The sequence below is a fragment of the Myxocyprinus asiaticus genome, chromosome 31 (assembly GCF_019703515.2).
Source record: "Myxocyprinus asiaticus isolate MX2 ecotype Aquarium Trade chromosome 31, UBuf_Myxa_2, whole genome shotgun sequence".
Lineage (NCBI taxonomy): Eukaryota > Metazoa > Chordata > Actinopteri > Cypriniformes > Catostomidae > Myxocyprinus > Myxocyprinus asiaticus.
This window is the reverse complement of record NC_059374.1, coordinates 30,791,042-30,809,659: the sequence shown is the minus strand read 5'-3', so window position 1 is coordinate 30,809,659 and position 18,618 is coordinate 30,791,042. Positions and strand designations below refer to the sequence as shown.

General features: G+C 40.2%; 1 protein-coding gene across 2 annotated transcripts in view; it reads left to right on the top strand.

Moving 5' to 3' along the window:
• Window positions 1-8,781: 8,781 nt before the first annotated feature.
• The window catches only part of LOC127421749 (WSC domain-containing protein 1-like), a 58,944-nt gene continuing 49,107 nt past the window's right edge, over window positions 8,782-18,618 (top strand). For both annotated transcript variants that reach the window (XM_051664835.1, XM_051664834.1), the window contains exon 1: window positions 8,782-9,089. The gene's annotated coding sequence lies outside the window, so the exon portion shown is untranslated. The remainder of the gene's footprint in view (window positions 9,090-18,618) is intronic.

Below are 18,618 nucleotides of genomic sequence, written 5' to 3'. Positions count from 1 at the left end.
GTCCTTGAGTGTTATTGAGAATGTAATCCAAATATCAATCAGAAAGTATACAGATATGTTTAATATTAAGTATTTGTTATCATTAGTGAAGCAAATAAGCAAAAGTGTACACTTCTCATGAATTGTGTTTTCTGGCACTTAACCATTAACTGTAAATGCAAAGGAAAGGCAACTGTTTTATTTGCTTCTTTGTTTAGATTTCTCCTAATAACTGGTAAATCGATGAAGGATACAATAATACAATAAAGATTTGGATTGTAATTGTACCTCTGCAAATAGCGACAGCAAACTAAAATAAATCATGAATATGCATAGTCCATCATAAAATTTGTTACAAAATCCTTGGTCGCTCAAGTTGCTATTTGATGAGAACATTATGAAAAGGAAACTCTTTGTTCTAGGAAGACTGTGTTTGTGCCAGTAATCATGATTCACTCCGCTTGCTTGTTCAACACTGTTGCTGAAGGAACAGGCAAAATTAAATGGATTTGCAGAGGCCTTAATAATCAGAAGACAGTGTTAATGTTTGGTTTAGATGTGCACATTGACAAAACCACTTTTGTTTAAATGTGAATCAATAGTGACTGAAGTTGATTAAAAAAAACAATCCACCTGGAACCGAGACTAAAAACTCACACTGTGAATATAGTGCTGCATATCTGTGTCCCTCTCACTGCTTCTGTTGTAAACATTTGCTACTATCTGTACCATATAACTTATTTTTACTGTTGTTGTATTTTCTGTGCTGATTTTGGGGGGAAATTTGCAGAATTCTGCACAATAGTTCTCCCAAAAATGATTTTTTTTTTCATTATTTACTCACCCTCTTGCCATCCCAGATGTGAATTACTTTTTTTCTTCAGCAGAATACAAACAAACCTTGAATGGTGATCAGACGTTTGTAGCTCCAAAAATCACATAAAGGAAACATAAAAGTAATTCATATGACTCTAGTGGTTAAATCTGTATCTTCAGAAGCAATATGATAGGTGTGCGTGAGAAAGAGATCAAAATGTATGTCCTTTTTTTACCCTAAATCTCCACTTTCACTTTCACTTTCAGATACGAAAGCAAAACTAAACAGGCACCATGTAACTTTCAGATGTAAAAGTGAAAGTGGATATTTAAAGTTAAAAAAAAATTCACCATTCACTTGCATTGTAAGGACCTACATAGCTGTGATATTCTAAAAACCTTCATTTGTGTTCTGCTGAAGAAAGAATGTCATAAACATCTGGGATGGCATGAGGGTGAGTAAATGATGAGAGATTTTTCATTTTGGGGTGAACTAATCCTTTAAGGCAGCGAAAGCATAAGGGTTAGATATTAAATACTTTTTGAAAATGTACATGTTTTGCAGTGTGACATGTTATACTCTATTTAAAATTATTGTAAACATCGTTTTGCTTATTCTTTTATGAATTATTAAGCACTTTCATTAACTTAAATTTATTGAGAGACTAACTGAGAAAATAATTTTACTTTTAAAAGCTCATTTGTTTAAAATAAACTAGTGAAGGCAAAAATTTGATTTATTAAAAAATATATATTTAAATGTGTAAAAATTATAAACAAATAATAAACAAACATGCAACCCAACCCTCTCAAAACACTTGGGTGGTACTATCAAGGGGAGCTTTTCTTTACCTCTAGTTAAATCTTATAACTCATTTTGGGTACATAATTGCTCCCTTGGGGGCCAATTGTTTCCTTTAAAGGTTCATTTGTATGTTTTATTCCTTTGAGGAACAAAAAGTGTACCTTTTTGTCTCCTTAAGAAAACAAAACTGTTCCCCAAAACAAGGGTACCACCCCAATGATGCCTTTGTACCTCAAACAGTACTCTTTTATTCTGATAGCGAAGGGATGTGTTGAACTTAGTGAATAATGGACACTCCAATTCCTCAGAAATATGCAAAGTCCTGCTATTGCAGATTTTGTGTAATAGGATAGGAAAGGTTCACATCTGCATTCATTTCCATGACTGACACTTTCTTACAAAAGCGACTAACAAGAAGGTTAATAAAGTCCATTCAGTTCAGCTACTGTATCAATATATCTTGGTCTCCTGTGTGAGTTGCCATTATATCTCCAAATTGCCTCTTTTGATGAAAATACCAAAAATCATGTTATCTTTCAGTGTTTCCAGTGTTCTCTTCTGGGGGTTGGCATTCTAATTAATGTGACTCCACCACCCTTATTCTCTAATGCCTGTTTATTTTATGAGGAACACACCAAACAAAAAACGCATCCCCTGAGTGTAGTGTCACACAATGTGCATGAGCAATTATTCCCTTACAGTGTGAAACAACAATGATGTGCTCAACAAAAGGGTTGAGAGAGGCATCATGGGTATGAAGAGATTTATGGCAATGCTTATCGTAACTTTTGAAAATGTAAATAATAGCACAAATAGGCCCTGGAATGCTAATAGGCTTATTGTTTGGTGTAAAACTGACTTCTCTATGTGAGGTAGGGACTGTTTGTCTCAAACAAAGCAATTATAAAAAAAATAAAAAAAATAAATAAAAAACAAATTAGTGGTAGTGAATGTTGGGGTGCTCTAACCCTATTTTGAAAAATAAGCATCTGGGCCCTAAACAATTATCCTTGCAAAAATATTAAGATAATTGCTGTCTTGTTATTGTACATTTTTCATATCTGTGTTCATATGTAATTTTCATGAGCATGATGTGAGTGGATAATGGCAGCGTAATGACTGGTTGGGTGAATTCTATTCGAAAGTGAGCATCACTGTGCCTTAAACACTTCAAAGGGCAGAGCACTTGAAGTGAGTACTTTGAAGGGAGCTGGGCATTACTGACTCATATGGGCATATTTGGAGCAAACTAGACAAAGTGATATGTCACTTTCTCTTTATTTTAAAGGAAGAGTTCACCCAAAAATGAAAACTCTGTCACCTTTTATTCACCCTAATATCATTCCAAATCGGTGCATGACATCATGATGTTTGGTCTCAAGATGTGCAAGAACCAACGAGATTAGATGCTAGCAACGTCACCGTCATAATGGATTCAGCTTTGTTTACATTTATTAATTATTTGATCTGAGTGAAAAAAGAACTTAAAATAGGATCTGTTCCTTTAGATGACATGGAATATGATGCACGAGTCACATGGACTACTTTTATGACACTTTTAGGTGTGTTTAAGCTATTAAAGTTAGTCCCTATGTACTGCCATTGTACTGAATTCAGCCAACATGGACTGAATTAAAATATGTGTTCTGCAGAAAAAGAAGGTCATGCAGGTTTGGAACAACATGAAGGTGAGTAAATGATGACAGAAATTAAAATTTTGGGTGAATTATCTATTTAGTGGAATTTTAAATTGATAAAGTATCAAACATTTATGTTGCATCAACTTAACTTTTGTTTTTGCATCAAATATTGCCTCTTTTATGTCTTTAATTCACATTTATTTCAAATATATATACACTAGCGGCCAAAAGTTTGGAATAATGTTCAGATTTTGCTGTTTTGGGAGGAAATTGGTACTTTAATTCACCAAAGTGGCATTCAACTGATCACGAAGTATAGTCAGGACATTACTGATGTAAAAATCAGCACCATTACTATTTGAAAAAAGTATTTTTTTGATCAAATCTAGACAGGTCCCATTTCCAGCAACCATCACTCCAACACCTTATCCTTAAGTAATCATGCTAAATTGCTAATTTGTTCCAAGAAAATCACTTGCCATTATATCAAACACTGCTGAAAGCTATTTGGGTCGTTAAATGAAGCTTAACATTGTCTTTGTGTTTGTTTTTGAGTTGCCACAGTATGCAATAGACTGGCATGTCTTAAGGTCAATATTAGGTCAAAAATGGCAAAAAAGAAACAGCTTTCTTTAGAAACTCGTCAGTCAATCATTGTTTTGAGGAATGAAAGCTATACAATGCTTGAAATTGCCAAAAAAAAAACTGAAGATTTCATTTAAAGGTGTACACTACAGTCTTAAACTAGCTCTAACAAGGATGAAAGAGATGAGGAAGGCCAGATGTACAACTAAACGAGGATACGTACATCAGAGTCTCTAGTTTGAGAAATAGATGCCTCACATGTCCTCAGCTGACATCTTCATTGAATTCTACCCATTCGGCACCAGTTTCATGTACAACAGTAAAGAGAAGACTCAGGGTTGCAGGCCTTATGGGAAGAATTGCAAAGAAAAGCCACTTTTGAAACAGAAAAACAAAAAGAAAAGTTTAGAGTGGGCAAAGAAACACAGACATTGGACAACAGATAATTGGAAAAGGGTGTTATGGATTTTAACCCCATTCAGCTTTTGTGGGATCAGCTAGACTGTAAGGTGCGTGAGAAGTGCCCGACAAGACAGCCACATCTATGGCAAGTGCTACAGGAAGCATGGGGTGAAATGTTACAAGAGTATCTGGACTAACTGACAGCTAGAATGCCAAGGATCTGTAAAGCTGTCATTGCTTTGAAGTAGTTTAAGAAGTTCTGAATTTTTTTTTCAAATTGTAATAGTATTAATGTCCTGACTATACATTGTGATCAGTTGAATGCCATTTTGATGAATAAAAGTATCAATTTCTTTCCATTAAAGCAAAATCTTTATTATTATTATTATTCATAATATATATATAGAGAGAGAGAGAGAGGCAAGGCAAGGCAAGTTTATTTATATAGCACATTTCATACAAAATGGCAATTCAAAGTGCTTTACATAAAAATGATAAAGAAAATACAAGATACATAAAAAAATAAAATAAAAAATAAAAAATTAGAACATGAAATAAGAATAAAAATAAATAAAATAAAAAGTTAAAATGATTCAAATGAATAAAAATGAAAAATGAAAAATACCCAAATTGTTAAAATGATTAAAATAAATAATTATAATAATAATAATAATAATATAAAATGATGCAGTGCAATCAGTAAGTGAATCACAGTCTAGACCTCTTCTGGAAGCTGGTTCCAGCTGTGGGTGGCATAATAGCTAAACACAGTCTCACCTTTTTTTGAGTAAACCCTTGGTACTTCTAACTGACGTGATCCTAATGATCTGAGAGGTCTGTTAGGTTTATATTCAACAAGCATATCTGCAATGTATTTAGGTCCTACACCATTGAGTGATTTATAAATGAGTAATAGTAATTTAAAATCAATTCTAAATGTAAATGGAAGCCAGTGTAAAGAAATGATGATGAGTAATATGCTCAGATCTTTTGGTTTTGGTGAGAATCCTGGCAGCAGCATTCTGAATGAGCTGCAGGTGTCTAAAGGTCTTTTTGGGAAGGGCAGTGAGAATTCCATTGCAGTAGTCCACCCTACTGGTGATGAATGCATGAACAAGTTTCTTATTCTTCTTGCTATATTTTTGAGATGATAGTAGGCTGATTTAGTTATTGCTTTGATGTGACAACTGAAAGTAAGGTCTGACTCCAAAATGATAACAAGATTCCTGACTTGATTTTTTGTCTTTAGACCCCTGGAGTCAAGGTATGTGTTCACATATGTTGGGAATTTCACCTTTGTTGCCAAATGCAATGACTTCTGTCTTGTCGTTGTTTAACTGAAGAAAGTTACAGCACATCCAACTTTTGATTTCATCAATGCACTTGCACAGAGAGTCTATGGGGCTGTCGTCATTTGGCGATAGGGCTTGGTAAATCAGCTTGGTTCTTTTTCATAATTTGGCCTAGTGGGAGCATATATAGGTTGAACAGGAGCGGTAAAAGAATTGAGCCTTGTGGTAGAGGTCTGCAACCTGACCCGGGCCCAACAGGACCCCAGAACCCGATGGGTTTCAGGCTGGGTTCGGGTCAGTTTTTCAAGTAGGACTTCGGGTCGGGTTTGGGTTTGTAATTAATGAAAAAATAAACAGGCTTACCGAACTTGTCTCGCGCACTCACTCTCACTCACAGACATGCGCAAAAGGACGAGTTAGGGGCTATGGGTCAGGTTCAGGTTTCATTTTAAGGCCCATGCAGACCTCTACCTTGTGGGACTCCACACATCATGGATGTCCAATCAGATTCATAGTTGCCTATGTTCACATAGTAACCCCTCCTATCTAGATATGACCTGAACCAGCTGAGGACCGTCCCAGAGAGCCTTACCCAGTTTTCCAATCTGTCTAGAAGAATGTTGTGGTCAACAGTGTCAAAGGCAGCACTGAGATCTAGTAATACTATCACTGATATTTTGCCTGAATCAGTTTTTAGCCAAATATCATTAAGTATCTTTATAAGTGCCATTTCTTTGCTGTGATGCAGTTGGAAACCAGACTGGAAATTATCCAAGTAGCCATTCGTGTGTAAGAATTTTTTCAGTGATCTTGCCTGTGAAAGGAAGATTTGAGATTGGTATATATATATATAAACATGAAAATATATAGATATGTGCAATACACAGCTTAGTCTATTTATATTTATCCAACATACCATACCTCTTCTGCCATACATTCCCTTGCATCTGTATATAACAGATTTGTATTTATATATTGTGTGTATATACATGTGACGCTCCTGTTCTTCCCGCTTCGTACGGGACTCGATCCGGTGTCTCCAGCATGGGAGGGGGGGTGCACTAACAAGGAGGCTAAAGGCTACAGCCTCTAGTGTCAGTCGCTATTGCACCTTTTGAGGTCAGGAGAGTGAGGTTTATACACATTGCACAGCTGTCTATCAGCTGGCTACCATTACACTCACCCCCCTAAACCTCACTTCTATCTGTGTCACGGCACCATTGTGATGCTCCTGTTCTACCTGCTCCATATGGGACTCAAACCAGCATCTCCAGCATGGAAGGCGGGTGTGCTAACAAGGAGGCTAAAGCCTCTAGCGTCAGTCACTAGTGCACCTCTTGAGGTCAGGAGAGTGAGGTTTAAACATATTGCACAGCTATCTATCAGCTGGCCACCATTACATATATATAGACTTATTGTGTATTTCTATATATACTTATATTTTCTATTCACTTTTTATTTTTATTTTATTTTTTCTCTGTCTTGTTGCTGTATTGTTTGTGCACTGGAAGCTTCTGTCACCAAGACAAATTCCTTGTATGTGTAAGAATACTTGGCAATAAAGCTCATTCTGATTCTGAGATATGAAAGGAACATTTTCTGCTGTTAGTCCTTACAAATGAGCATTAGAAAATCCCATGTAAGATCTTAAATGAATTACCTCAGTTTAAAAATGAATCGCAGGACTCACCACCAAGGATCACATGATTATCAACTGTATTACTTTCTTTAAGTCCCTTTTTTGAAGGCCCTTTGCGAATGAATTCAGTTGCTCACTTTAATTTGGAACGACCCTACAAATAGCACCCCCTTCACACAGTGCACTTCGAGAGTGCAAAAATGCCCTTTGGAATTTGTCCACTATAATGTTCACCTAACAAACCTATTTAGCAATCAAATGCCCACAACACACTTTACATATAGTGCTATCTGGTGTTAGAAAAAGACCATGTAGCTTCCTGCACACAGTGATTTGGCAACCTTTTCCTCCTTCTGTGCATTAGACTGCATTCATCAACATCACAATTAATTTGCATACAATTTATCTTCTTAAACACAATCAATGCAACACTTTCAGTGAACTTTAAATTAAGACATTGAATTGCACTGCATGTTTGCTGGGGGCCCTGAAAGAGACTGCCATTGTAAACTGCTAGTCATCTGGATAGTCATCTGATCTCTTTTTCTGTCTAAATGTTACCAAGAGAGTTTTCGGCCCCTGTGCTGCTGCTTGTGTAAATGGGTTTGTGCCTTGCATCTAAATATGGCCATTAGGTTACATCTACAGGTTTTTTTTTTTCTCTTTCTTCTGCTTACTTGGCCACTGTTTAGTGGTTTATTCAATTATTTATTATGTGTTTATGTATGTCATAGTGTGCTTTTGTGCATATGTGCATTGGTGTGTGAGTTACACAAACATGTCAGTGATTTTTATAATCATTAATTTACAACATCAGATTTATTTCCATTCTTGATTCTCTTTACCACTGTTTATTTATTCATTCATTTATTATTTAATTCATTTCTGTGTGGTTCTAAGTGTGTGTATGCATTGGTGTGAGTTACTGAGTCTACACAGGCAGCAATATTTTTCAGAGCTGAGAAATATGTTGGTATTTCTTCAGAAGCATATTTGACTTACATTCCCAGAAAACACGAGAGGGCCCATTGTGCCTTTAACAGTTGTTTGCATGATCATGAATTGAGTATTCAGCCTAAACTTCATATCATATGGACTACACTGTAGCCTAAATATTTTATTTTTTTCAACAAGAATTGAAAAGAAAGGAAAAGAAAATGTTAGGGTTAGAAAAAATAGTCTTTTGGATATTTGTTGACTTTGAATGTGACGAAACAGGTGAAAAGGTTTTCTATAGCTTTTTCGAGATATACATTGAATATCGTCAACAGGCTCAACATTTTTTAGATATAATATTCGGAGCCATATCGCCAAGCCCCAGTCAATATTTCGTCTTCATAACTTTTCTTGCTTTTACATTTTTCAAAACCTTTAAATTCCAGAATTAAATTATAAATGCCAGATTTTCAATGTGGTCTTAGACTTTAGAACCGCTATGTAGCTTATTCCTTGAAAGTAGTGCTGATGCTCTGGTCCCAACTCTGTCCTACTGGTGCGTTTAGGTTCCTATTCCATTCGGTGCATGCGCACATTGGCAGCGCTGTCTGACTTAAAAACAGCTGGGCTATTACGTGCGTATAGAGAGAGAGAGAGGGATTGAGAGAGAGATTGAGAGAGAGAGACGTGGGACTGCAAAGTAAAGGGGACACGGCGTGGATTTAGATAAGGATTATCGCTGTTATAGTGGTTTCACAGCTATGCGAAATAAGAAAACGCCAGAGGATTAGTGACGCACATCAAGTGGAGCGAAATAGCAAAACAGAGTGAGAGCGCGAGACTCGGCTCGCCTCAGAGATGAAAGAGATGCTTGTTGTGACTACTCGTGTTTGTGAAGAATGTCTTAAAACCCGAGGTGATCTAAAGCTGTGCAATACATTCGCACCGCTGCTTTAATTTGGTTAATCTTCGCATCTAAGGGGTTTTAGATGAAGGTAAGACAATTTAATATATTTTTCCAACAAAAATGTTTAAATAGTTATTAATGTAACGTGTTTTATTTAGTTTTTTTCTATGCTATTTTATTTAGTAATTTTAGTTGTTTTATTTAACTTTATACATGCTAAATGCGCTGGAAAGTTTATGTGGATTATATGAAATGTGACTTTTATTCACCAATCTATCTGTTCATAATGCATGGGGAGTTTTGTCAAAATTAAGTGTTGATAAACTGGTGTGCAAGTGACTGATCCTTGTTTTCTGCCTTTTAGATTTTCCAGACATTTTTATTTTTTGCTCAAAGAATGCTTAATTGATAAGACGTTGCTTGAGAAGGTTTAAAAGCTCATCAGAAGTGAATAATAGAATTATTGAGAAATATTATGATGATATGATGAAGAAATATAATGTTATATTGATTTTTAGAGCAAAATATACAATAATTTTCTTTAGACCATTGATTATCCTCGCTTCTTTACAGCCATAGAAAAGGAATATGTCCAGACTGACTGTTTATGAGTCAGTCTTCAGCCTACATATCTCACAGGGTTAATCAATATCATTTTGTCATGGTTGAACTTTCAGCATCAAACATTTACCACCTAGGGGGCAAACCACAAAAAGATGCAAAGAAAGTGAATGGTGACTGAGGCTGTTATTCCTTAACATTCAGCCTAACATTTCCTTTTGTGATCCACCGAAGAATGAAAGTCATAAAGGTTTTTGGGGACTCACAACATGAGGTTGAGTAAATGATGGCAGAATTGTAAAAATTTTTGTATACTATCCCTTTAACTCTACTCTTGGTTAAGGACCTTAGAAATAATTGTGATAATGTAGCTTGTTACATCAAACCTGACAGCATAGTCTGCACAAAAGTATTCGCGGTAGATTTATGATGAAAAACCTCTACATTTACTTACTGCTGCAGCTGAAAAAAAGAGAGAAAGCATTATACTCTAGAAATAAAGAGCTACATTTCTTGGAATGCGATGTCACTATTGCAGATGAGTTCTTCTGCAAAGTGTGGGGAAATAAAGCTCCAGTCTTGTCAGGTTGTTCCACTGAGGGCTACTGTATATGTTTGTGTGTGTTGCGGTTTGTCAGGACTCGCTTTAATCTCCCAGAAGGGGCCACAGAATGATCACACTTACTTGTCTCTGGGTGTTAAAGCGCTCTAGTGTCAGTAGCCCAGCTACACCGTTTTGCGCGCACATCCGTCGTGGTTTAGTGGTCAATAAAATGGTGCCCAGGGGCCAGCATTCGCCATTTTTTCAGCCGGCATTTATTGAGCGAATTTTTGTTATAGTGCCTTGTTTATGGCTAGGCTGTAAATCTGCAAATGTAAATGTGCCTCAAGCAACACAAAGCATAAATAATCAAAGACAGACTATTCCTAACAAAATTTTAATGCATAGTCTAATTTATCTCCATTCCTCTATTGCTGCTGTAAGTGTCTAGTAAATACTGGCTGGCACCTAACCAAACTGAAGATGCTTGAAATGTATCAGAATAATGATTACAGTATAGCGAATACACCAGTAGCAACTTCTGTCAGTCTTACAACAGTCTTTGTATGTTCTAACCAAAAGCTTTGGATCAAAAGCAAAATCGTCCTGAATTAGGAACAAATAAACCTTTCTATTTATATAAAGGGTTTTTGAAATAGCAGTGCAATCAATTCGTGCAGTGGGCATTCAGTAGTATGAGAAGGGCTGTAAATAAAGTGATTGGCAATCACCTGTGGTTCAGCTCACAGCTAGAGGTTCCTCTTTCTTCAGAGGTTTTGGATTAAGCATTAAGCTTGATTCTTAAATAATTGAAGCCTTGTGTTTTAAATCAGATACATCTTTGTCTAAATATTGGCAGACTTGGTTGTTTGTTCTATTTTCACTCACTATGCTGAATAACATGCTGCTTGTATGTTAGCTGTTTATTTATTTTCTTGTTTCATCAAAATTATTGGGAGGGTGGAGTCATTCCAATGTGTTAATCTGTTTTGACCTCTCTTGGGAAGATTCCATCCACTATTATGAATTCACTGGCAGACTGCCAATCAATGAACTGCAGGAAACAACTCTTTAAATCTCTTTGATTAGATTATTCAACCCTTGGGTCTGCAGTCTGTGATACTCAGCAAGATTATTACCCAAAACATATGACAGAATATATGAAGCACACATCCCTATAAACTAATCTTTAAATTTAACTTCTATATACATCTAGAGTGAGGCAAAAATGAATGTCTTAAATTATCAAGATCGAGGTAAATCACTAAGAATGAATTGCGCCCACTGAAAGCATTGTTTATTTGCACATGCTGTCTGCATTATTTTGTCTCCCGATTCACTAATCGAATTATGCACAGTTATGGCACAGCCACAGCCAAAAAAAGCCTTGCAAGCTGTATCTGAGTGCTAGGTTTTGGAGGATGATGCAGACTGTGTCTAAATGGCATTCTTTACTGGGACTGTACAGCATTACTCCATCACTGCAATCTAAACACCTGAATCAACTCTTTGAAATGCCAAAGTGCGCTCAACTACACTGTGCGTCTGGATATATGCCAGGTTATTATGCTCTTCTGAATGAATTACTGCTGTCATGGTCAATAGAAAATGTACACAAACATCTCTTTTTAATAAAATTCAGATTACCATCTGCTTTCCTTGGGCGGTAATAGCGCAATGTTGATTGCACCAGGCAAATAGTGCTGAGTTTTGTGAGTAAAATGGAATCTTTAACAAGCCTGATTTACATAGGAGGGAAGCATGTTTGCGCTGGAAAAAATTAACAACCCGGTCTCATGACAAGTCATATTAATAAGCATGAGAGGACAAAATTGTAAGAAATCATAATTATATTTATATTTAGACCCCCACTGAGCAAGCTTAAGGCGACCGAATCCTAAACCTAACCATAACGGAGTTCTTTCATGCGCATTGTAATTAAAACGTCATGGTTACTTGTGTAACCTCCGTTCCCTGATGGAGGGAACGAGACGTTGTGTCGATGTAGTGACACTAGGGGTCACTCTTGGGAGCCCGAGACACCTCTGGTCTTTGATAAAAGGCCAATGAAAATTGGCGAGTGGTATTTGCATGCCACTCCCCCGGACATACGGGTATAAAAGGAGCTAGTATGCAACCACTCATTCAGGTTTTATGCTGAGGAGCCGATATAAGGTTCGGCCATTTCAGCGGGTAGTTCAGCGTTGTGGCAGGAGGGACACAATGTCTCGTTCCCTCCATCAGGGAACGGAGGTTACAAAAGTAACCATGACGTTCCCTGTCTGTCACTCACTCGACGTTGTGTCGATGTAGTGACACTAGGGGTCCCTATACGAAACACCACAACTAGCTGAACTGTGTTACTTGAACTGGCGGTGTGTGGTGGGCAGACTACTGTGTGCCTCATAACCAGCACACCAGGTCGACACGTAACCTCCCCCAACATAGTTATGAGTGTTGAACGGCCCTTTTTGGGGACAAGTCGACTACCCAAAAGATAGAGACAGGCTTAACCCAGTCGTGGCCTCTTTTCCCCTTCTTTATTTTCCTCTCCCTAAAAAAGAAGACAGCACTTCCTTTCCACTGTGCACCAAAGCAGACAAAGAGCTGCTCAGAGATTCTAAAGCTCTGTGTGCGATCCAAATAGATGCATAAAGCACGCACCGGACACAGCAACGACAGGGCTGGATCTGCCTCCTCCTGAGGCAGCGCTTGCAGGTTCACCACCTGGTCCCTGAAAGGGGTGGTGGGAACCTTGGGCACATAGCCCGGTCAGGGTCTCAGGATCACGTGAGAGTAACCCGGACTGAACTCCAGGCACGTTTCGCTGACAGAGAACACTTGCAGGCCACCTACCCTCTTGATGGAAGTGAGCGCAGTCAGGAGGGCAGTCTTCAAGGAGAGTGCCTTAAGCTCGGCTGACTGCAAAGGCTCAAAGGGGGCTCTCTGTAGACCCTGAAGAACTACGGAGAGGTCCGATGAGGGAACGAGGCACGGTCTGGAGGGATTCAGCCTCCTGGCGCCTCTTAGGAACATGATGATCAGGTCGTGCTTCCCTAAGGACTTACCGTCGACTGCGTTGTGGTGTGCTGCTATGGCGGCAACGTACACCTTCAAGGTGGAAGGGGACAGCCTCCCTTCCAGCCTCTCCTGCAGGAAGAAAAGCACTGATCTGACTGCGCATCTCTGGGGTCTTCACGTCGGGAAAAATACCACTTAGCGAACAGACGCCACTTAAAGGCATACAGGCGCCTCGTAGAGGGGGCCCTAGCCTGAGTGATCGTGTCTACCACCATGTCTGGTCCCATCCAGGGGCCAGACATGGAGATTCCAGAGGTCTGGGCACGGGTGCCAGAGGGTGCCCCGTCCCTGAGAAAGAAGGTCCTTCCTCAGGGGAATTCTCCAGGGGGGAGCTGTCACGAGGAGCGTGAGGTCCGAGAACCACGTCTGGTGGGCCAGTAGGTGTGCTACTAGGATGATCTGCTCCTCATCCTCCCTGACCTTGCACAGGATCTGTGCAAGCAGGCTCACTGGGAGAAACACATATTTGCATAGTCCAGGGGGCCAGCTGCGTGCCAGCGCATCTATACCGAGGGGTGCCTCGGTCAGGGCGTACCAAAGTGGGCAGTGGGATGATTCCCAGGAAGCAAACAGGTCTACCTGTGCTCGACCAAATCGACTGTGCACGCTCGTTCATGAGGTGCACCATCATCGAGACTGAGTCCAACTCCAAGCCGAGAAAAGAGATGCTCTGAACCGGGGAGAGCTTGCTCTTTTCCCAGTTGACCCAAAGCCCTAGACGGCTGAGGTGCCTGAGCACCAGGTCCCTGTGTGCGCACAGTAACTCTCGAGAGTGAGCTAGGATCAGCCAGTCGTCGAGGTAATTGAGTATGTGGACGCCCACTTCCCTTAGCGGGGCAAGGGCTGCCTCTGCGACCTTCGTGAAGACGCGAGGGGACAAGGACAAGCCGAAGGGGAGGACCTTGTACTGGTATGCCCAGCCCTTGAAAGCAAACTGCAGGAAGGGTCTGTGTCGAGACGTGGAAGTACGCGTCCTTCAGGTCTACCGCAGCGAACCAATCTTGATGCTGGATGCTCGCTAAAATTTTTGCATCAGCATCTTGAACGGGAGTCTGTGCAAGGCCCGGTCCAGTACTCGCAGGTCCAAGATTGGCCACAACCCACCACCTTTCTTTGGTACAATGAAGTAGGGGCTGTAAAACCCTTTCTTCATCTCGTAGAAGGGTAGCGATCTCCACACGCAAGGTAGCGGCATTCTCGCCCTTCTCCGAGGTAAAGCGGACGCTGCTGAACCTGGGCGGGCGCCTGGCGAACTGAATCACGTAGCCGAGTTGGACGGTCCGGGTCAGCCATCGCGACGGGTTGGAAAGCGCGAGCCACGCGTCCAAACTCCGGGCGAGGGGGACCAAGGGGATAATCACGTCGGACGTACCGGTGGGTGGGGCCTCGCGGTGGGGTGGAGCCTGAGGTGCCACGTCAAGGGGGCTCGAGCCCCGTGGCTGTGCTGAGACCAGGGACATCAAAGCACTTACCTGGCTCCTTATACCCACCATAAGATTGGCCGGGAAGGGGGGAGGAGGAATATCGTCCCCGCAGTCCATCGGAACCAACCCGGGATGGGCGTGTTTGTGCCACAGCTGGGCGTGCAAGGCCTGCCAAAATGGGACGGTGGATGGTGGTCATGTCGACGGCCGTGCAAACCTGACATATGACCCAGAGAACAAGGAAACCACTCTTTTGTTGAAGTTTTGGGTACCGCAGCCTCTTGGGCATGCGGCGAAAAATTAAACAAAAGATTCTCCTCCATCCCCTAATGGAGGGCCGGGAGTGGTCTGTCTACCAGCTCCGTGGAAGTGGGTCTCCTCGCCCCTGTGTCGCCCGTCTCAGGGGCGATTCAAAGCCTTCCTAGAGTTCTTGGCGGCCGGCCATGAGACGGGTGGCGTCTGCTTCCTGCGGTGGGCTCCACACCGGGGCCGGGCCGCGGGGGCGGGCTGTGGCGGAGCTGGTGCTGTTGCTGCAGGAGGACGCCCTTGGCGATGAGCAGACGGGGTGCAGGGTCTGGAGCCACGCCGGGGCAGGATTTGTTGAATGGCCTCCGTCTGCTGCTTCACCGCCGAGAACTGCTGGGAAAAGACCTCGACGGTGTCGCAGAACAGGCCAACCTGGGAGATGGGGGCGTCAAGGAACCGTGCCTTGTCAGCCTCTCTCTTGTCGACCAGGTTGAGCCAAAGGTGATGTTCCTGGACCACCAGGGTGGACATCGCTTGCCCGAGAGACAACGGCGTGACCTTCGTCGCCCGGAGAGCGAGGTCGGTCGCCGAGCGCAGTTCCTGCAACAATTCTGGGTCAGAACTACCCTCGTGCAACTCTTTTAGTGCCTTGGATTGGTGTACCTGCAGAAGATCCATGGCGTGCAGGGCGGAGGCGGCTTGTCCAGTGGCACCGTAGGCCTTAACCGTCAGAGACAACGTAAACCTACAGGCCCTGGACGGGAGCTTCGGGCGCTGGGGTGGCTTGCTTTTTTACGAAGGCAACGTTGCCATGGTCATGTTCTCGCAATGAGGACAAGACCCATCCACGAACGAAGTCTCCATGTGACGTATGACAGCGATTGTGGTCTTCAGAAGCGGAGAGATAACGACCACAACCAGGAATAACACACAAACGGAAAGTCATCTTTAAAAAGACGTTCCGTGTGTGCCGCTCTTTTAGAGTTGAAAATATACTCTTTTAGAATATACTCTCTTTTTGCTGTTCTGCCGAAGCGCCCAGTGGCGATCTCTGTAGTCCATGGGTGCAGAGGGGGAGAAGCTGCTGAAATGTGCCGTAAATCCAGCAGACGAGGTGAATGAACTCGGTGAATTGAGCTCAATGAATAGAACCGCTCCGCACCAAGGAGAAAATTTGAATGAGTGGTTGCATACCAGCTCCTTTTATACTCGTATGTCTGGGGGAGTGGCATGCAAATTCCATTCGCCAATTTCCATTGGCCTTTTTTCAAAAAGCAGAGGTGTTTGGGGCTCCCAAGAGTGACCCCTAGTGTCACTACATCGATGCAATGTCGAGTGAGTGACAGATAGGGAACATGGCTGCATCAAAACAGTAAGCTTCGACAGTAATGGATTTAAACTTATTTAGTGATTGTTTAAATTTTTGTCACACAAATAAAGATATTGTGATGTTCAAAAGACTATTTGAGCAACTGATTCATTATGACAACCAGGGTTGCACAATTAATCAAAATAAAATTGAAATTGCGATATGACCTCATGTGATTATTACATCGCAATGGGCTGCAATTTAATTAAATAAATAAATAATCTACTCGCTTCAAAGTTTATTTGCGCTGCTCTGTCTATATCTTTATTAAGTTAGAGCATTATTACAGTGTTTTCAGAGCGTTTCTGTGCTCCACAACACCATCTTATGCTTAGGGTAACAGAATTACTCAGAGTTTGGTTCCATTAGCTTACATGCACTAAGCGCTTTATTTAAACTAAACCAGCAGGTCTTGCATGAAGCAGTTTTTATTATCATCTGCGGTAGCAGCATTTTAGTCTCCGCCAGGCAAAGGAATCATAATAATAACGCAGAATACAAGATGGGGTATAATTCAAACATATTTATTAAATGAATGCTGAGCAAACAGCTGCACAGTAGCACCTGTAGAGTCAAGAAACATGCGTTCTTCCTCCATTCTCCTGTTTCTGTTTATCTGTTTGTCTCACGAGAGAGTGTGCCGCCCTCATTACACTCCCAGTGGCAACAAGTGAAAGGGGAACTTATATTACCTTCATCCAACAAAATGAAAAGGAACTTACATAAATCTATATAAAATATTTAGAACTATAATATAATGCATTATTAAATTAATTATAATGAAAATAATGAAAAAATAAATAAATAAATGAAATGGTGACAAACTAACCAAAACATTCACTTTAAGTTTAATTACACCAATAGGTTATCAGTTCAACTTCAGTTTGACATTAAGCCTCATTCTTTAGGACTACCGTATATACAGTAAGGAATGTTTGTATAAGCCTATTTTTTAAAGGCCTAGAGTAAATTGTAAAATGGAATATTTTATGTTTATTTAATTATTCAACCAACCAACAGTATTTTTGACAGCAAAATCTAGGCAACAACTATCCTATTACCAACAGGGAAATTCAGTTATCAGTGACATTGAGCAGAATGCTTACATATAACCAGTTTTGACAGAGTTGCTGATAAAAAGTTAAATGATCAGCATCGGACGATTAGATGAAAAGACAATTGGAGATCGGTATCGGATGTTAAAATCCTGATTGGAGCATCCCTAATATTCAAGTTGACTGGTTTTCAAAAACTATTGATGATGATTAGTGAGCTGAGACCCTATCACAGAATGGACAAAAATAGGTTCACGGTGGATTTGAAAATGAAGAAAAAATGTTCTTTGTTTTTTCACTGTTTATATATTTGTTTGTTTGTGGGTAAATAAAAAATAAAATAAAAAAAAGTCTCAGTTTGGTTCTTTTTAAGAGAACTCAAGTGTTAAATCCCCAGTAGCCTTTTAGCAGTTGAATGTGAAAAACCGTACTTTTTTTTTTTTCTGTCATAATTGAAGTTCAAATCGCAATCGCAATATTTTTCAAAATAATCGCAATATGACTTTTTGTCCAAATCGTGCAGCTCTAATGACAACCTCTTCAGTCCCTCTTTGCTGATAAACAGCAGCACGAATGCACCAGTTTGATCCTATGCCTCTGAGTCCAGCTTAGTGTAATCACAGCGGTTTGATCGCATGTGAGAAAGTGTTAATAGGAAAATAATTTGTGTACCATGGAAGAAAGAAAACATATGGTTTGGAACGAGATGAAGGAAGCTATTTACAGGTTATTGACATACATCAGTCATTTGTATTGCATTAAGGATGGAATGAGTAACCAAATTTGTTCACTGACACTACATTTCTTTTAGAATCTGAAATTGTAATGTCTGTATTATATATCAGTTTGAAATTCTGTTTGTTCATTGGTTGGTCTCTGTAGGAATAAAAGTGCTTTTTGTAAAAAGCTTTTTGTATGAGCCAAGTCATATGATATCTTACATTGTTGCCATCTTGTACAAATTATTATGAGATGGCATTAAACTATGTTGGCATTTAGCACCTGTTTAAACTGGATTGCAAATGGAAATTTTGATTGTGCTGAAATACTGCAGGCAAAAGTGACACAAATGGTTTGTGAATCCACCCCTTTGGGTCCAATTCATGACTGTTTATTTTAATTGGCAAGAAATGTGGTGGAAACTCATTTCAGATTGTGACAAATTAATAAAATAATCTAAAATGTTTTATTTTTCTATTTTATTGAACTTGGCCTTGAAATATATTAGAGCAGAATAGGGGAGATTGGGGTCACTGCAGGCCAAGATAACAGTGGGCCATATTTCATAAATCTGCTGTTCTGCTGTGAATATCATTAGAGGCAAGATTCTGATGGTAAAC